The sequence below is a fragment of the Palaemon carinicauda genome, chromosome 23 (genome assembly GCF_036898095.1).
Source record: "Palaemon carinicauda isolate YSFRI2023 chromosome 23, ASM3689809v2, whole genome shotgun sequence".
NCBI lineage: Eukaryota > Metazoa > Arthropoda > Malacostraca > Decapoda > Palaemonidae > Palaemon > Palaemon carinicauda.
In genome coordinates this window covers 5517246-5535325 of record NC_090747.1, presented here as the reverse complement: position 1 = coordinate 5535325, position 18080 = coordinate 5517246, and positions in this window count along the sequence as shown.

Here is an 18080-nt window from a genome sequence, read left to right as displayed (position 1 = left end):
TAAAAATACCTGGTAAATAAACTCTACTTTTCCTCATACATTTGCACTCAAAATCCCTGTTAAATAAACGCTACTCGTTCTCATATGTAAACACTGAGAATACCTGGTAAATAAATGCTACTTGTTCTCATATGTAAACACTGTAAATCCTTGGTTAATAAACGCTACTTGTTTTTATATGTAGACACTTAAAATCCCTGGTAAATAAATAATTCTTGCTCTCATATGGAAAGACTAAAAATGCCTGGTAAATATACGCTACTTATTCTCCTATGTAAACATTGAAAATCCCTGGTAAATAAAGACTACTTGTTCTCATATAGAAACACTGAAAATGCCTGGTAAATATACGCTACTTAATCTCATATGTAAACACTGAAAAGCCCTGGTAAATAAACTGTTCTCATATTCAAACACGGAAAATCCTTAGTAAATGAAAGATACTTGTTCTCATATGTAAACATTTAAAATCCCTGGTAATTAAACACTTTTTCTTTTCATATATGAATACTAAAAATTCCTGTCAAGTGAACACTACTAGTTCTCATATGAAAACACTGACATTCCATGGTAAATAAATTGTTCTCATGTGCGAATACTGAAAATACATAATAAATAAATGATATTTGTTCTTAAACGTGAACATTTAAAATCCCTGGTAAATAAACATTACTTGTTCTCAAATGCAAATACGGAAAATTTCTGGTAAATAAATACGACTATTTTTCATATGTAAATATAAAAAAATGCATGTTAAATAAAAGCTGCTCATTCTTATTTGTAAACAAGGAAAATGCCTGGTAAATAATTGCTACTCTGTCTCATATGTAAACACGAAAATACCTGGTAAATAAACGCTACTTGTCCGTATATGTTAATACTGAAAATTCCTGGCAATTAAACGTTACATTTTCTCATATGTAAACACTGAAAATTACTGTTAAATAAGAGTTACTAGTTCTCATAAGTAAACACTGTATCTAACTTCTTCTAATGATGAATAATTCAGCAATAATCGTTGAAGAAAATCATATTCTAAGAAAAGATAATCATTGTATTAAGTAATTCATATAACGTATTAAAAGACAAATGAAATATATCAGGTTTAAATGTTCACAGAAATACATACCAGAAAGGATGAGCTAAATCTTCTCTATGAAATAGATTTTGTTACCTAAATTTTCATAAATGTTCATAGACTATAGCCGATTATATCTTTAGAAAAAATTTACTATTGCAGTTTAATTCATGAGTACTTTGCTGGTTATATTCATAATAGATCTTTTGAAAATAAAATAACTATAGATATGCAAATAAAAGTTTTCCTTTTCGCATGCAACTTGTTCCATATTAGATAGATTTGACTTTAAGGGTTTGAAAGTTAAAAGGTCCCTTAAGAACTGCGGAAAAAAAATTAAAATTGGAACCATGAATCAGATCGGGAAGTTACAGCAAGTGGAGAATGAATTTATGAAATATAGTTTGGATATCTTGGTCATAAGCGAACCACGTTTTAAGGGGATTGTTAAGGAAACTTCAGACCATAGCAATATATATATATATATATATATATATATATATATATATATATATATATATATATATATATATTAAGGAAGAGCAGATGGAATTGGAAGAGAAAGGGTAGGGATTATGACACCATGAGCAAAAAAGGCATTAACTGAGGAAAGATGTAAATGCTATTTTGTTACTTGCTAAATTAAATCAAAGCAGTGCAATATAAGTATTATAATTGGCTAGGCACCACAAACATTATTCCCCTGAAGTAAGGAAGGATGAACAATATGAAGAACTGCACAGTCTGATAGATGAAATCTCAGAGGGAGAGAGAGATGAAAATTGTGATTGATGATTTGAAAGCTGAAGCTGGAAGGAATAATCAAGGGATAGAAAATGTGGTAGGCGTTGAGGGTTAGCAAAGTAGCTTATGGAAATGGAGAATATTTTATAAGTTTCTGTTCAACAAACAATCTGGTCATTAGAAGTACTCTTTTTCAGCATAAGTGCATCCATAAATATACATGGAGTTCACCGTGTGGCAATTACAAAAACAAAATAGATCATATTGTCATTGATAAAGAAAAAAATAGGACTCTGAGAAATGTAAGAAGCTATAGAGGTGCAGCTATTGGTAGTGATCACCAGCTTATCATTGCCATACTTAAACTAAAATAGAAAACACCCAACAGAAAAGTAGATAGAATACCTAGGTTTGATATAACTAACCCTCTAGGAGAAGAAAACAGAGAAACATTTGCAATTGAATGTAGGAATCAATTTCCAATCTTAGAGACTTTAAGAAACGAAAGTCAAACAATTAATGAAGAATTTTGTGATATTAAGAGCATACTGTATATCAATCAATTTGTAGTGAAGTTTTGGGACATGCCGTTTAATGGAAAAAGTCATGGATATCAAATGATATGTGGGATAGTATAAAAAAAGGAGAAGTAGACAGATGTTGATTGTTGAAAGTTTTGAGGAAGTAATGAGAATTACAAGGTAAAGCGTGCTATGTATTCCAGTAATGACTGAAGACAGTATTTAGACAGTGAGTAGCAATAGTACAAAAATCACTCATAGAATTATTAATAAAATCTCTATTGGGGCAAAGAAGACGAAGCATATACCCATAAAAAGAGAAATAGATGTGTTATAACAACAAAAGATGAAGGAAGACAACTTTAGAAGGAACACTTTACTGAGGTTATGAATAGGAGATATGAAAGGAATAACTTAATAAATATTCCTGAAGCGAATAAACACATTGATGTGCCCATGAATGAATTCAGTGTGTTGGAAGTGCAAGCTATCATTTGAATACTAAAGTGATGGAAAATCCATGGTTTTGATGGAATAACTTTTGATGGAATAACTGCTGATATGATACTGGCTGAAAATTAAGTTATCCCCAGAATACTTATAAAAAAATTTTCTTATAATATGTCATAAAGAGGTAAAACCTGATGAATGGGAGTTAGGAGTGTTGGCAAACATGACAAAAAAGGAGATATGACTGATTGTAATAAATACAGAGGCATCACACCTACGTCAGTTGTTATGAAAATATAAAGTATGCCTATTATTAAGAGACTGGAGAGAAAGATTGATGAAAAATTGAGAGATGAACAAGCAGGAGTTTGAAAAAGCAAAATTTGTACTGACCTAATTTTCGTTTTAAGACATGTTGTACAGACATGCATAGAATATTAATGGCATTTCTGAGCTGTGAAAAAAAAATTAAATAGTGTGCACTGTTGGGAGTCCTACCTTATTATGGAATTCCTCTTTAATATGTGAATTTGATTAAGTCTGGGTCATGAGCACAGAAGGTGCAAAGTTAATGTGAATGGAGTCCTGTCAAACAAATTTCCAATTAACAGCAGAGTAATCCAAGGGAATGTGTTGTCACCTATGTTGTTTATCCTCTTCGAGGATATTTTAATGCATAGAACAGTTGGAAATGGTGGAGAAATATTGGACTGGATAGTTATTAGTTAATTAGTAGACCTACAATATGCTGATGATGTTGTCCTTATTAGGAGAAGCTCACAGGATTTGCAATGCTTGTTTACCAAAATACATGTAATATCAAAAGAGGTTAGGCACAAGATAAATAGATATTGAGAAGGGAATATGCAATGAAAGATGAAATATCATTGGAAAGAGAAAAGATTAATGATGTAAAATTATTTAAGTATTTAAAAACAATGATCTTCAATATAGGGTCTTTAGAATTAGACTTTAGTGAAAGATTAATCAAGCCAATCAGACAATGGAAAGGTTAAGGAAAATAGGGAAATCAAATCACCTGAAACTACTTATAAAAATCCTACTATACATCAGTTTAGTAAGATTGATGATACTATAGAGACATTCTCCAATAGATTAAGTAGATTCGAGAGCAAAGCCCTCAGAAGGATATTGGGAGTTGAATGGCAGGAAAGGATTAGAAATGAAGCTATAAGAGAGATTACTCTAGTGCCATATGTGGATGAGATCATGATGAGGGGTAGATGGGGATGGTTCGGGCATGCTCTTCACACTACCCAAGAGAGATTAGTTTACTAAACTTTTAGCTGGGCTCCATAAGGCAATATAATAGTAGGTAGACCCACACCTACATTGCTGAGGACTATGAAGCGTGAAGTAGGAGAATATGAATGGAGAAGTATTGAATTAAAAGCTCAAGATATTGACAATTTGAAAATATAACTAAGGCCCTTTGTGTCAATGGTTGTAGCAGGATTGATTGATTGATCGATTGATTTGAGGTTTTCTGGCTTCCTGACATCCAAGGTCAGGATGACGATATCATTTATTGTAAATAGAAAAACTAAAAGATAAAAAAATTAGTATACATGACTCCAATATTTATTAGAAGGAAGAAGAGATTCATCCACAGCCGAGAGATATCAGTGTTGATCGGGGGACCAGGTATCAGACTGTCGAGTGAAGATATTCAGCAGAGGCATGTTGTTTGTATGAATGACGAAGGGCGTACATCTAAGAAGTGGCAAAATTGATGAAGAGCCAGATGCACCGTCAGCATTTCATAGTCAAAAGTAGATGAATTGGATAGTTTACTACTGAAGAAGGCCAGTGGTTGGGGCGAGACCTTGATAACCTGATCGAGTAATACACTAAATGCGACGTCATTAGCATTGATGAAGGGGCATATAAACAGGAAAAGCGAGGTTGGCAACAGTTGAGAAGACATTCTTTGAGCTGCAAAAAGCTGCTACCTGGAGGTTACCTGACTTCATGTCTTTTGGCTTGCCCTTGAGGGAGGCTTAGAGGAGAATAACAGTTGTAGCGATGGCTCGCAGGGACCTATAATAATAGTTTATCATGCATAAGAATTCATGTAGTGGTTTCCGGATTGTGTGTGTAGGGAAATTATGAACAGCTGAGACCTTCTAAGGCTGGGGGTGAATGCATTCAGGTGTGATGCAGTCCCTAAGAATGATACTCCATTGGCAACAGAGGAACACTTGTTATGCCAAGATAAAAGACCATTCAGTTGTAAGCAGTTAAAAACGATGAGTAGGAGATGGAGGTGTTACTCTTTGTACGAAGAGACAAGGAGTATGCAGTCTACATAACATACGCAGAAGGGGAGAATCCCTTAAATGGCATCAATGATGCGTTGAAAAGTGGCCCCAGCATTATGAAGTCAAAAACAGGAGTCATTGAATGCGTATGTTCCAAAGTGGGTGGTGATGGTGGTCTTGAAAATGTCTTCTGGGTTCATGGTCCCCTGATAATACCACTTAAAAAAATCGATAACATAGAACCCCTTTACTTTGTCCATGTAGGAGGTAAAGTTGGTGATGTGGAGGGGGTAGGGATCCGGTTCTGTCTGTGTGTTGTAATATCTGCGGAGAGCTATCCATCTTCAAGATGTGTAAGGATAATGGCCATGGGCTTGAGGCCTTTTTCAAAATCCCCATGGCCTCCATTTTGGCTAAAGTTCGCTTAGCAGCTGCCAAATGATACAAGCCCAGACACTTGAATCCGGGAAACAAAAGGGTTCCTGTCGTCTTGATATGGTGATAAATACCGTCCTTGATGGGAACCATGGGTGTTTGGAGAAGTTCTGGATGAAAGACTTCAGGTAATGATGTGAGGAGGTGGGTGCAGGCCTCTGCGAGTGAGCTGATGTAGAGTGCGAGGTCTGTATTGACTGAACATCGATGTGCCACATCAACCAGGAGGTGGAAATTTGTGAGGAAATACGCACCGATTAGTGGTAATGTTATATTGGCAAAGGTTGAACTTTATATGGTATTCAGCGGTCCCGAACGATAGTGTGAGTGTCCCGCACTAGTTGGTAGGGTTCTTATATCCGTTGGCGGTTACCATGCGGATATCATCAATCTTCAGCGGGGTTTACCATGGCCAATGGGAGACAAGGCCTCTTCACTTGGAGATTAATTTAAAGTTGGCTTATTAATCAGTTAATCCAAATCACTTGAGGGGAGAGGTCCCGCCGCTATAGTCAAACCATTTTTGGAGCAAACTCGGAGCCCATGAGCGGTGTTGCAAGTTCTCTTCGGTCATTTTTAAAGCACACCTGGCTTGATTGCTTTAATCTATGGTCAAGCCAAGAAAAGGAAAAAAAGGGTCAGTATGTTTAATAGCCTTGACCCAATTATCGGTAGTGATGGATTCCAAAGCTTCATGCAAAAGTTCCTTGAACCCCTTCATACTTAAATTGTTTCTTGACGCAACACATTTGTTCACCTGAGCCCATATCAACTCAATTGGGATATAATGACAATGGTAAAAAGGTGAGAGTAAAATCTGCCAACTCTTTTGAATGGCTATGTCGTCGATTACATATTTTGGTTCTCGTGAGTTGTTCCTTGATTTTATAATTTCAGCCAATGTCGCATATCATTCTTCGTTTGTGACATTGTTGACGCTCTGTCGATTTAAACTGAATAGTATGAAGCATTGTCCATTACAATTACAGATGATGGATGTATGTTTGGAAGTAGCTGCATCCACCGGAACCACTTGCTGTATAACTTTTTTGATAGTTGGAATTTCATTTCTTTGCATAAATTACTATCACAGTTCGTTTTATTACTCCTCGATCAAAATCATCCACATTTGTTACTGTTTTCATCCCTTTTCTTTTCTTTTCCTTAAAAATAAGTTTTCTAAATTCTTCCTCTGTTTCTTTTGCTTCCTTGCAAATGTGAAACAAAGTGGTTTTTGATATCTTGGTTACATCTGTGATACTTTTGACTGCTTGGTTAATTCCAAATTTAACAGTTTCAATGTCCTTTTCCCATTTAAAAACGTGATACACATTGTATGCCATTTCTCTTTCTTCTGGGCGAATAACACGATGTGGGAAACTCTCCATGGTGTTTACGGAAGGCTATTGTGTGAGACAATGAAAGTGGAAGCTAATCTCTAAGCATTTAAAGGGCTCAATGAATTGACCCAGTGATAATGTGGCAACGTGTGCCATATCTCCTAATTTGTAATTTCTTTCCCTACTCTTAGTGAAGCGAAGGCATCGTGAATATGGAGAATCGGCACCACCGCAAATACGCTTGAAGTTCTCTCGTAAAAGGGTTTTACTGTAGTACACAACTTTTTTTCAAGAAAAAACTGGAGAAAATAGATACATATACTGGTAAATTTTAATTGACTATTTGAAAATATACAAAAAACTTTTATTGAATTTGAAATAAAAAATCATGCAAGAAAAGGAATAGAAAGCTCGTAAACAATGTTGTTTCGTGTAGTTTTCCGCTGCTTTACACCCAGAATACAATGACGTTCATGGTTGTACCCGTAAATGTGAGGGAAATTATATAAACAGGACAAAGGTCAATTGTTATGTATTTTGTACTGCAATACTATATGCGCTACGGGTATTAAGAGTAATGTTGCAGAGTATTGCATTGACAGAACATGATTAGACATACAGAACAAGTGTAGTAGCGTATGTTATGAGAGATTTAATAATTAATTAATTGTCCGAAAGCTAGGGTGTGATTCTTCTTATTTTTTATTGCAGTAGGAATCTATCTTTATATAAAGTGATGCGCTTTTGTTATTTTTGTATTGTTGTGTACGAGTTTTGTTTACATATTCTCACTCGAGAGTCACAAGTCTATTGGAAAAGATCAGAAATGTAAGAATGAGAGAAATTAAACGTATTTTAATAATGAGGCTCTAATTACATTCTATCTAGCCAGAAGATAAGTTGGCGAAGATGCTGGGATAAGAATATTCTTAACTTATAATAAACATTATTATTCCAGGTAAGTGAGATGATATTAAGTAAGTGTAGTGTATGGCAAACATTACATTAATATTCTGAAATTTCCTGAAAATGAGAAAGGAGAAACTAAATGGGATTGGAACATCATAAGAAAAGATTTTAGACTTATCGCAAATCTCTCTCTCTCTCTCTCTCTCTCTCTCTCTCTCTCTCTCTCTCTCTCTCTCTCTCTCTCTCTCTCTCTCTCTCTCTCTCTCTCTCATATATATATATATATATATATATATATATATATATATATATATATATATATATATATATATATATATATATATATATATAACCACCAACCAATAGAAGAAATAACAGCCATTCAACACAACGTCCAAACATGACCAAAAAGGAAAAATGGGCTCACAAACATATACATGAAACTAAACCCAGATATAATACTATTAAACTCTACAAACAATTTAAACGAGGAACAAATAAAAATGTAAACAAACAAGGTCTACAGAAAGAACACTCAAAACGAAAGAAATGCAGATGTTGCCATAGCAATCAAAACATCCATCAATCATAAGCTAATAAACATTTAGAACTCCGATATACTTAGTCCAGATACAAACCACGAAAGGCCCAATAAACATTAGCCCAATATATCAACCTCCAAGAATACCATTCCTCCCAAACACAGATATATTCCGCTCATACACAGCAACATTCCCACTTACATAATAGAATATTTGGATGCAAAGCACCTTTTCATAGGTCACCCAGACACAAACACAATAGGTAATGTTTCAAATCAAAACACACAGACATCATCTAAAACATATAGGTCCAATGTTCAATATAATGGCTAACAAACTGGATAAACAATACGCCAGCAGACCTGAAATCATACTTAAAAACAACAGGGAATACCTGAACTATAATATATCACCGGGTCCAATCACAGCATCGAAGCATATTCCACTTATAATTAAACTCTCAACTAAAACAATCGCCAAAGAATAAAAAAAAAAAAACAGGCGGAACATTAAAAAAAATGGGGAAAGCTTTAAAAATACAATAATTAGGAAAATAGCCATACAGGAACAAGAAATTTATCTGAACAATAATGAAAACACAATAAACTTAGCAATAAATTAATGGATGTCTGATATCCCACAAACAATAGAAACAGTCTCTCTAATAAACAGAACATCATACCATAAACATACCCGACATAGAGAGTACTTGAAACTACTATCCCAACTGTTAAATTACCAACAATCAAACACGCATAGGTGGATAAGGGTAACATACACCCAAATAAGACATTCAAAACAGAATAATTGAAGAATCAAACAGATTAAAGAGAGCAAACTGGAACAAGACGATAACCTAACTAGGACAAGTATACAACACCCAGAAAAATTCTGGGAAAAACTACAAATACTAGTGAGAAAACTGAAAATAGAGATATCATACCTAACTAACAATAATGATGATAAAGAGGAAGACACCGAAGATCAAATTAAATTACTAACCAAAACATGGCCAAGTACACATGAAATTACAGAAGAAGAAAAGGCAAATTTCGACAGACATACAGAAACAGAAGTCCTCAACGTCCTACAAGGAAATAGGGAACGAATAATCCCCTATCAAAATCCAGATATGGTAAGACTGGACGAGGACAATTACTTACTAGCAGACATTAAAATGCACGAGATAATGAAAACAGTGAAAGCATTTAAATACAAAGCACCAGATAAAAGTGGGTCTAAACAAGCTAATGCTATCAAAACTACCAATGGTGGCATGGAGAAGACTCCAACAAATAGTAAACCTTACACTTTCAAACAAAGAAGGAATTCTCATAATTACCCCCAAATTAAGGAAAGACCCAAAACTGCCAGCAAACAGAAGGCCAATCACTTTGCTGGAAGTTTCGGGAAAAGTCTGAAAAAATTCATCAACAAGACTAAGGGGATTCCTAAAGAATAACAAAAAATTCTACCAACACCAACGCTGTTTCAGAACAGGAAAATGGACTGAAAATGCCCCCATGGCAATTAAAGAAATCATAGCCATGAACCAACTAAATGAAAAACCCTAATGCAATGTCGTCTCCAGAGATATCTCGAAGGTTTGACAAAGGATGGCATGACAGCCTCAAGTATAAAATAGTCCAGTTGGAACTACCAACAATAATGGAAAAACTCTCAAGCCACATAAAAGACAGAACTGTCAGAATACGTATCAGAGATGGGAAACTTGGAGAAACAATAGATATAAAAAGTGGGGTACCACAGAGGGGGAGGGCATACTATCCTAACACTTTTTATAATCTACACAGCAGATATGCGAACCTCCCCCGAATATGCCATAAATTACGCCTATGCAGATGACCTAACACAAGTAATAATGAACCCTACAAATTCCAAAAAAATTTTAAAAATCAAAACCGAAAAAGAGATCATGAGAATAAATTATTTCGAAATAAGAGGAAAATAAAATCAAACAGCAACAAATTCCAACTCTTATCAGTATAAAAAAGAAACCAGCTCCAATAATAGTAAACAACATAAATATTCCATTTAACAACGACATAAAAACATTGGTCTCTCTATTAAAAGAACAGGCATAAGCTTCCATATCAAACAAAAACTCCAACTGCCAAAACAGGGAAAAGGTGCATTAAACGTTTCAAACTATTGAATAAAAACACAAGAATAAACCTCTACAAAAGCTTGATAAGACCTTTATTTGAATATCTAATAGCATCAGCATGCACAATGGCTCAATCAAAGATGAAAACCCTACAAAAATTCAAAAATGGAAACATAAGAAACATACATGGCATAAACCATAATAACAATAATAGTGATAACACAATTGAAAACAACGAACCACTCCGTAACATATGCAATCTCGAACCAGTAAACGTCAGATACCACAGAAGAACCACAAGAGCCTGAGAAGGATTCAAAAACATTTACCCAGAACTTGTAACAAGAAGTGACGAAATATCACACACACAAAACGACCATTCGTGGTGGAAAAGGATAGCTCCTTTCATAGCTCAGGATAAACCAAATCCGGAGTATCAAAATAAACCGATAAAATAAAAGTAGGCAGGCATAAATAAATAGACATGCCACAGAGAAGGAATAATCATGAAAATACAAATCCTTCAGAAATTGGCAAGAGAACTCACGCCTGGAAGTCCACAAGGAATGGTGTTACAAAAAAAAAAGAAAAAAAAAAAAAAAAGAGCTGCCCCAATCTTTTCATCTTCCACAATTCCCTCCAATCCTTACAATCCTAACTCCACCCTCTCTCCTCCCCCACCTATCCTATACCCCTATATACTAGCTGTAGGTTATCAAACTGTTTCAAGAAATGTTAAACAGTGAAAAAACTTATACATCAATTTTCAGTGTGACTAAGGTTACTACCGACAATTTATTATTATTATTATTATTATTATTATTATTATTATTATTATTATTATTATTATTATTATTATCACTTGCTAAGCTACAACCCTAGTTGGAAAAGCAATATGTTATAAGGCCAAGGGCTCTGACAGGGAGAATAGCCCAGTGAGGAAAGAAGACAAGGACAAATAAAATAGTAACATGAAAATAAATATTTCCTGTTTAAGCTACAAAAATTAACAAACCAAGAGGAAGAGCAATAAGTGTACCCTTAAGCTTAGGCTTGATAGTGGCATTGTTTAGTAAGAAAAAGAAGATAAAGTGGACAAAAAGAGAGATCAACTTTCGCGCAACAAATTTTTTTTTTTTTGGGGGGGGGGTGAATGAAGAAACATACATCGATCTACTGAGGCATGTCCTCCCTTTCATTACGTATGAAGATAAATTTATGAGAAATTCCGTAACTCCTGGTGAAAACTGAGTGTCGCATTTCCACCACTAAACCCCAGTATATACCAGGAACAGTGCGTCATCTTATAAGTAAAAAAAAAAAAAGAAATTACTAACTGGAGAGGCCTCCGCCACAAGCGATGGCCTTCTTATAAGTTTTTTTTTTTATCACTGACAACCATCACAGTGTGTATGTACGTATGTGTGTGTTTGATTATTTGGGAAGGACTATTCCATAAACATACTGTAGGTATCATAAAAATTCCATTATTTTTTTTTCTTTTTTAGAAAATGCATATTAGCTCTAAATAGATAAAGCCGTCGTTAAGTTTAATATTTATAACTGAGAACAATAGCTTTCCATAAAAATGCACTTCCATGTAATGAAAAAATACAGCGAAAAAATGCAACGCCTAAAGTTCATGGCATTAATGGTAATTGAAGGAACTAATGTAGTAAACTATTTCCAAAATGGCAAGAGTAAATGTGTCATCAGTTTTACAGTAATTATGCAACGTTGGGGTTTTCACTGAATAAATATTTCTGTTAAATTTGCTTCCAAAAAAAAACAGAGGAATAAAATAGAAAAATATATAAGTGGAAAAAGATCCTCGAAAAGGATATACAAATTAATGTTATCCTCGATGATTCTTGTTTCATTTCAATATACTTTTCTTATATATATATATATATATATATATATATATATATATATATATATATATATATATATATATATATATATATATATATGCAGAAGAACCACAGGGAAAATGAAAATACGGAATATACACTTAAGTCCTGACTAGTTTCGTGATACTTCCTCAGAGGACTGATTTATTGAGAGAGGTTTCTTACAATTTATAGGGAAAGCAAAAATACGAACATACATATAGAGATTTAGAGAACAATGACACTCCCTTACCCGCTACCTGGGCTTGACTCAGGTGTTGAGTAGGAGGAGTCCCCAAGCTCGTTAGACACCTGCTAAAAAGGGTCATTTCTAGTGGCGGGTATATTCTTGTTTTCTTCTTTTTTTACTTTCAGTACAGTTTATTTATATGACATATAAATAAACTGTACTGAAAGTAAAAAAAGAAGAAAACAAGAATATACCCGCCACTAGAAATGACCCTTTTTAGCAGGTGTCTAACGAGCTTGGGGACTCCTCCTACTCAACACCTGAGTCAAGCCCAGGTAGCGGGTAAGGGAGTGTCATTGTTCTCTAAATCTTTATATGTATGTTCGTACTTTTGCTTTCCCTATAAATTGTAAGAAACCTCTCTCAATAAATCAGTCCTCTGAGGAAGTATCACGAAACTAGTCAGGACTTAAGTGTATAATCCGTATTTTCATTTTCCCTGTGGTTCTTCTGCATCTGAGCATCACGTTTTCCTGTGATTTTTACGCATATATATATATATACACACACTCACACACAAACACACACACACTCACACACACTCACACACAAACACACACACACGCATATATATATATGTATGTATATAAATGAATATATATATATATATATATATATATATATATATATATATATATATATATATATATATATATATATATATATATATATATATATATATATATATATATATATGTATATATATATATATATATATATATATATATATATATATATATATATATGTATGTATATAAATGAATATAAATATATATATATATATATATATATATATATATATATATATATATATATATATATATATATATATATATATATATATATATAGTGTGCTACTGTTGTTAACACACATGGAGTATGTTTGTTGGGATGTTACATCTTCAAGTAAAGTCAATCAAGTTAACTTTAAAATGGTTTATTCTCTAAAAACAACAGTGTTAACATCTCCATCACAGCAGTATAGCTGGTTTGGTCGGATGACCATTCCATATGAAGTATTGATAAGAACTGGTTAAAATATCGATATCACAGATATCGTATAGACAGTTATTTCAGAATTTAAACACAGAATGTAAACTCTACATTAGTATAGGAAGATACCTGCATCTGGTGGCGACACAACTCTTTCACACGGTTTGTATTTGCATTTATGCTTCATAAAAATGTTACATTGCTGAGATATGCAAATCGCATCCTGTTATGATCTTGTCTGACTACAGCAATTCTCACGCTAGCTTCTACTTCCACAATGACGTTTTAAACATGTAATATATGACTATTACATCATCTCGGCCAGCTGTCTCAATTTTTGTTAAAAATTTAACATCACGTCAAAATATGTTTACTGTGACTGGATATATGTATTATTCTTTGTTTAACTTTAGCCATAAGCAAATGAGGACGAATGTTCAAATAGGCATATTAAAAAAAAATAATAACAATAATGCATATGAAAAGATATTACCAAAGCAAAGAAAAAAATACATGATAAACACAGATCACATATATGGTACATTGCTAGCAAATGATTATATGGTACCAAAAAAAAAAATACTGATATACATATGATTCAGTAACTTTGTTAAAGAATAATTGTTACCTTTGTCAGAAACATAGATTATTACAATACGGTAATTAATAAAAATATTTGTTACCTTGGTAAAGATTCAATTTTTAGTGCACAAACACGAGTTCCTGGTACGTATACATACCACGGTTTCATATATATATATATATATATATATATATATATATATATATATATATATATATATATATATATATATATATATATATATATATATATATATATATATATATATATATATATATATATATTTATATATATGTATATATATATATATATATATATATATATATATATATATATATATATATATATATATATATATATATGTATATATATATATATGTATATATATATATATATATATATATATATATATATATATATATATATATATATATATATATATATATATATATATATATATATATATATATATATATATATATATATATATATATATATATATATATATATATATATATATATATATATATATATATATATATATATATATATATATATATAGGGCATATATATTTTATTAGATGCCCATAGATTCTGTTTCTTTTTTCTTTTCTTTTAACATTCCGGCTTATATATTTTATTAGATGCCGAAAAAATTATTTATTTTTTAAATGTTTTTCAAAATGTTTTTTAAAAATGCAAATGTTCTATAGCCTCTCCAATTACATATTACTAGCGTACTAACTGCTTTTCGTACACAACGCTATTCCAAGACAATTTTACTCCTTTTAGCGAATGAAGGGGCCACTTTCAAACAGCTTTGAATTGAATTAAATGAGGAGTTTTGTCTGGACATGGCAAAACGTTCTGTTTGAGCTGCAAACTGTTCCTTAACCTACGCCAAACAAAGTTGTTAACATCGATAAATATCATCACCATCACAACTGTTCCTGCTAGTAGTATGGGGTGAAGAAATTCTTTATAGGTCGGTGACGGGTGGTCTATCTCGGTCAATTTCATCAACCGCTTGGCTACCTGTTTGTTGTATGGGAGAGGTAATGATGGAACCGTTATTGCCCACGTGAAGTTCGCGAAGTAGGCTCGTTCTCTGAAGATGGTTTTTATCCCTTTCACCATGGAATTAGGGGATGTCCTGATACAACCATCTGCTGCAACGAAGATTTGGGAATAGGACGTGGATCCATCCAGGCATGATACATTGAAGCCGGCCTTGTCATATCGTATCCACGAGCCGTTGTTCAGTCTGCAATTGAGCTCATTATTGTCAAAAGGATAAAGCTTATCCAGACAATTTTCACTTGTATGGGAGAGAGCACCGTCTAGCACTATACCTAACCCGCATGAATCCATTAAGTTTTTATGGAATTCAAATGAGTCAGCTGTACATATTTTTCTATCCATTGCCTCTGAACAGTGAGTTAATTGATTTAAGTCTTTAATGACCGTATATGTTTCCTTGTCTGGGGAAATCAATGCGTGTCCTGTCAAACTGGATATTACTGGATTTGAGTGATTCGTCATGAAAGTCGGAAATGGTGATATCCTGTAAGATTGCCAGGCATCAGAAGAATCAAAGGGAATTTTAATCATAATCCTGTTATTTTCAACGCTTACTGTAATTAGGCTGTAATAAAATTCTAACCTATGTGCGTCTAACAAAGGAATATAGCCTAGTTTCTCCCGTCCGTTCTCCACAATTTACTTTAAGTATTTTATAAGCAACAAATGGGGTGACAGTACAACTTTAGTTGCTAACGTGATAGCTTCTACATAATCTTTTGATTTCTCAATGAAATGTGCAATTCTGTTATGTATGTGATCTATTTTTGAATCATAATACGTTAACGTTGCCAACAAATCCTGTACTTCCATAATCTGATTGATATTACTTAAATATTCATTTACTAAATCCATAATTTGATTGATTGAAGGTAACTGATTCCTTAGTTCTGACATAATCAATTCATCTTCATGAGTCAAGAACTCAATTTTCTTATTTTGATTACTAATCTTAAGACGATTGGAAATTCCTAAACCTAAACTTGCAATAGACCCAAAGATGTTTAGTGCAGCAAAAATAAACGGGTTACGTCTCTCTTTATTTTCGTGTCCTACAGTGCACATCAAAAGGTCACGAGCCAAAGATTCTGTCTCGTAAGTCTTATTTTGCAAGTCATCAGATAGCATCTCTGTAACTTTTAGTGTCGATCCAAGCGAACTCTCTGTAGTCAAATGAAAATGTCTTCTATGCAACTCATCTAATGAGACAACAAACCTCGAAATGGCGCTTTTTAAGCTAGTGATATCATTCTCTGGGAGAAAAATTGCTTGCATTCGCACTTCAACAACTACGTTACTTGATGCAATAAAAACGTCTTCTTGTCTTTCAACTATAGTGCCATATTGAGATCTATACTTTTAGTTTTAGAGCTCATCCCACACGAGAAAAATGTCTGAGCGAACAATATCACTCCCAACAACAAAAAATTCATCTTGGAAACCTGTAACGAGAAAAATATACGTAATTACTCCTGTATTAAGAAGAAAACGTTTAACATACAAATAAAAACCTTTCCCTCACTTTTTCCCTCTTTTTTTTTTTAATTTCTTATGTGAGCCAATGGTACGATTCTCTCATCAGTGGGTTGGGATACGTTTTGAACTCTAAACCTATTGGCCGTTAATGTTTCCAAAATGTTAAATGGGCCTTCAAACTTAGGTGTTAGTTTATAATTGAGTCCTTTACGTACATTTACCTGCATGTATACATTATCACACACGGTATATGTTGTAGTTGGCTTCGCTATTTTATCATGATTCCTTTTCATTATGATTTGTGATTCTTCTAAATTCTTTCGAAGGATATCAAAACGACTTTTGCTTGCATTTATACATACTTTTAAAGGATTTGATAGATTAGTTGTAGGCGTTAATACATGAAAGGCGTTCTAACTGGGATACCATACAATGCTTCATGCGGTGACATTTTAATTGATATATGATATGAATGATTCAGAGTACTCAGTACCGCAGGTATTGCAATATCCCAGTTGGGGTCTGATCCCCCTAGTGTTACTCTTAATATATTTAAAACCTTCCTATTTGCTCTTTCCACTAGCCCATTCGACTCTGGGTGATATATCATGGTATTTATTTTCTTCATGCTAAGGAATTCACACAATGAGGTGAGAAAGTGATTATCAAATTCTCCACCCGAGTCTGAGATTATCAGGTGTGGAATTCCATGTTTACAAATGTAACACTCGTAAAACTTCCTAGGGCATTCAATCGCAGTTTTTAGTTTTAAGCGCTATTAGTTCTGTATATCGAGTTAAAGCATCTACAATTACTAAGAGGTGCTTATTTCCTCTGTCTGACTCGTAAAATCCTGTTAACAAATCTAAATGTATGCTTTCAAAGGGTTGATTGGGCACGGGAAAAGCCCCTAAGCTGACAGGTGTTTTCGTACGCCCTTTGTTTTCCTGACATGTGCGACAATTAACTATGTGTTTTTTTTTAAGTCTGTAAGCATCGTATGCCAATAAAACAATGATTTGGCTTTCTGTGACATTAACCCTGGATAGGTACGGTCCTCGGACACCCCTTTAAGGGTATACTCGGACGCGAACGACCCCGACGCAAAAAAAAATTCTTGAAAAATCAGTTTTTGCAGTAACCTCCTTTTTTCTTTTGCCAAAAAAAACTTCAATGAATGCTTAAAACAACTGTAAAGATAAATACTACTCATCTGCAGAAAAACTATTTATTATAAATATTTTAAAAAATTAAGTAGAAAAAAAAGACCTGACATAAAAATTCATAAAAAAAAGTTTATACATATATACACAAATCCTTTTAGGAATTGATTCTTGAATGTTTAGGACACATCTTGATGTATTTTGGATGAAGTCA